Raw genomic sequence first — 4526 nt, forward strand, 5'->3', positions numbered from 1 at the left:
ACACACACACATATCTATATATATATATATATAGTATAATATATATATATATATATATATATATATCTATATATATATATATATATATATATATATATTACAAAGTTTAGTATTGTCCTTGTCCAAAAAGACTACTTGGTAATGTCGACCTCAACGAACATCTGGCACCTATGTACCTTAGAAAGGAAGACTGCAAGCGGCATCCCTGCTACTATTCTCACAACCATTAAATCTGGGGCTAGACCAAACTCCAAGATACAAAAATAGAATCTTTATTTACCCCAAAACTGGCATGATAAAGAAAATGTAATTAATTGACAACCCAACTAAAAATAACGTATATAAAGTCATCTCACTACCACACCAGTTCCCACAATAAGTCACAATAGCTCACATAGATAACACTATTTTCCCCAAAAGTCAGAATCCTTATTTTGACGACATGAATCCACCTGAGGGGAAAAATCATAACCTTCAGAAATAAAAAATAAAAATGGATGAACATAAAATAATGGGAATAAAAATAAAAATGGGAGGAAAAGAAACTGATCAGAAATTCGATGTTTTTCGCTGCACTTCGGCTTCTCACGGGGCACCTGTAAATTGTTCAGTGTTCAAGACATCGTCTTTACTTTTCTCGGGATCTACGTCCGCCTTCTCCTGGTCTGCTAGAATATGAATCGTCTTCGAATCACTATCGGAATATATTCAGTCTTGCACACGCTTCGATGGGCGTACAAACGCACGTACGCTAGTCTTCTCACAGTTCTGATGGTCGTATGTACGAACACACTAAATTGTTCTAGAATGTTCTATGTGACGTCATCATCAAGTGACAATCCAAGCCAAGTAGTCCACCAGGTGCGCATCTGAACTCTAGAGAAAGAAAAAAATGCACGTTCTTAACCTCTTTTCGTAGGGCGGGTAATATATACATCGTAATATAAACAGTATTTCCCAGAATAATCACCTCCATTGTCGAAAGGTTCGTAACATTTTCATGAGCGAGCCATAAAGGTTTTCGCTTCATTTCATGTTTAAAATGCCATTTCCTCACCGTTAGAACAAAACTAGAAATATCGTAAAATCCTCGTGACTTGATGGACCTCGATGTCTTGGGAACGATCATATTTGCCGTGATTAGGACCTAAAAAAACCGGGGCTAGTTAAAATCTGACTACGTATCAAGAGCAACTTGGAGAGACGATAATTCAGATAATAAATGCAATGATTTCTTAAAGTCGACACGCACACAACGTTGTATCATAGGATAAGAAGTCTCGCGAAAGGATGTAAAGAGATTTCCCAAAGAGATATAAAGAGATTTACCAGGGGAGGTGAGGTGATTGAACAATCGATCTCTGAGGTTAGTCTGGTTTATAGGTAATACACTTGCGATAACAGTTATTACACACATAGAACCGTAGACCTATTGCTGTATAAAATGGCTGCCAAAAAATGAATGGAATGAAACATGGTGTGTTTTAAATGAACTTATGATATTTACGTAATTTAAGCTTTGCATTACACTTGTTATTAATAGTTATCTTTTTCACTAATAACCAGCTGACCAACCCTTTGCTACCCGGGAAACCTCTGAATGACAACCGATAAACTCTCTCTCTCTCTCTCTCTCTCTCTCTCTCTCTCTCACTCTCTAAGTCTCCTTCACCCTCTCCCACTTTCTCCTTACTAATAATCCCTTTTCTCTCTCTCTCTCTCTCTCTCTCTCTCTCTCTCTCTCTCTCTCTCTGTTAAAATAGTTCCTTCAATTAATACGTACAATGCCCAGCTTTTTGACATTTTATATTTCAACCCATCTCACCCACCATTCCTATTGGAGCTGAACTTGGACTGAATGGGCATCAGGAGTGTCACTGTTCATCTCAGTAACCTCGAAAACTACGGAATAGGCACTGATATCTGTCGTTTTCGGTTATTTTTGTATGTCACCCCTCCTCACACACCCCCCTTTTGGAGTCAATGATGTCTTACCCCGACAATATTCTTTTCCGTATATTAAGTTAAATTGTATACCAAGTTAGGTTGAAAGTGCTGAAAGTGCTCTGTGCATTTCAGGGATATATATATATATATATATATATATATATATATATATATATATATATATATATATATATATATATTATATATATATTCTTTGTATTCCATTTTGTTTGCTCTTCCATTTACATTCAGTATTCATTTAAACAACTTTCGATTTGTAACTTTCACTTTGAGTTTGTTTAGTTCATTATCTTTTTCCTTATACTCACGTCTCTTAAGGAATTAGTAATTATTGAAGCTTTACCTCTTTACAGCAGATATTTCAAGGGGAAGAATTCAAACAACGAAGTTGCTCCAGAAGATATCCGAAGTTTTATAGTCTAGAAGGCATACTTAAGCCAGGTTGCCCAGTAGAATGAAGAATCTATTACCTTGTTGCTTAACGGTTATAGCAGTGGGTTTCTTCAGTCTCCAGCTCATGATAACTCCAAAGAATCGCCATTCTACTGGTGCTTCACCAAAGGTAAAATTGGAAAATGAATTTCAGTTACTTCCTCTGCATTAAATTTATCTGTTTCGTTATAAATATAAGTGAGAGTGTCAGTTTACATACATTATTCTGATTACGTTAGCTATGCCATTTTAGGCAGAGTTCATTTCAAGGGCACTTGAAAAAGGCCGTCACTAATGCTAACTTATATCTGGAGGAGGGCCATTTCTGTCACAGATAGGAAATCCTCTAAAGAAAAAACTGGAATGGTCATGGATTCCATAATCCATTCACAGTTTTCTTATTCCGCGATGTTACTACTGCATGTCCTGACTTCTCTTATGGCTCCATCCTCAAAGATAGTAAGTTGACCAATCTTGTAGGCCTGAACCTGAGTCATAAACCCACATTTACACTAAACTTGTCACTGCCATTCTCTACATTCTAACACACACCTAGGCTATCAATTCTGTCAAAAGCTTATTGTAAATATGTCTACATCGCGTAGTGGTTTTTCCCTTAACGGCCAACATTTTCACTCATGAAAAACATTTGATAAACTCTATCTACGCCATTGTCTTATCTCATAATTCTCTTCCATCACAAATTCCTCTGACGTTTTTCTTACTTTTTCAGTAATAAGTGATACTGTAATGTTATACCCGATGATTCCTACCGTCAAATCAATTTTCTTCACTTATACATACAAAGGAACGCCCATTTCACTCATTTATTTGTAACCTTATACGCCATACTATAGAATGTCACTCGTGAGAAAATTAACTTCTGGTTCTTTCATATTCCTGAGCCTTCGTTCTCATTTGTAGCTGCGCAGTTATGAAGATGAAAATTGAAAAGTAACAGTGGGAAGAAGAATTTCTAGATAACTTGCTTTTACAAGGGTACTTCTTTGTAAGATAAAAGAGATTAAATAGAAATGAAATGTTGGAATGTCTGTCTCAGTAGTCAAGTCAAATAAAAATACTGGATATAAATACTATTTTGAAAGTTAGATTTAATTACTAAACATTGACATTTATGATGTAAATGATTCATTTATTTATGAATAAAAGACATCACTTTCAGTTGTATCAGACAATCAATGGTAAAGACCAACAAACTGAGATGGAATCTTAAATCATGTTTTTAGAATCTCTACCTCTCTGTTTCTCTCTGAAATAGTGAACACGTAAAACTAGAATGATCATCTTCCCTAGGTCTCCTCACCTAATTGCTGGCCCATGTTCAACGTTGGAGCTCAGAGACTTGCGTCTACGAAAGAAGTGCGAACCAGGTAGGTAATCACCATATTGAATTTTTTTGGTTCTTGAATATATATATATATATATATATATATATATATATATATATATATATATATATATATATATATATATATATATACACACACACACACACACACACACACACACACACATATATATATATATATATCCGACAACTATCGTTTAGTATCCAGTTCACTATACTTAAGGAATACCTTATACCCAAAGGGTATTGTAATTGATGTTTCGGCACGGGTTGATGTTTGTTATCAGCAAGTCACGATAGCTAGCGAGGTGGAATATACAGTCAGTGTTATGTACTATTTCAATAAGAAAAAAAAAAACTTGTAAATGAAAAAAATTAACTGATAAAAGATTCTCTGCATAAATGATATCAGTATATTCCCTTGCTATATTCTGTATTTCTGTGTACTTAACATTTGTGTAGTATATTATCAATACTCATGCATAAAAAAAATAGAAATATATCAAAGATGATAATGCTAGCGGTGGTTAGTTTTGTCTGAACTCTACCCTTATAACTGCTGTATTGTGTGAATATTGTCAGGTAAACACTTATTCATAAAAGGGTAAAGATATTTGAAAAATAAACTGTTCCGATAACAATTATCAATACAATATTGCCTTAAAAATGTGACCTGTTTGCCGAAGTCAGACCATCCAGAAGAAAGGAAAAAAGCTCTATTGAAAACAGTAAAAAGAGAGCTTTATTTGTAACTGAA

The sequence above is a fragment of the Macrobrachium nipponense genome, chromosome 15 (genome assembly GCF_015104395.2).
Source record: "Macrobrachium nipponense isolate FS-2020 chromosome 15, ASM1510439v2, whole genome shotgun sequence".
Classification (NCBI taxonomy): Eukaryota; Metazoa; Arthropoda; class Malacostraca; order Decapoda; family Palaemonidae; genus Macrobrachium; species Macrobrachium nipponense.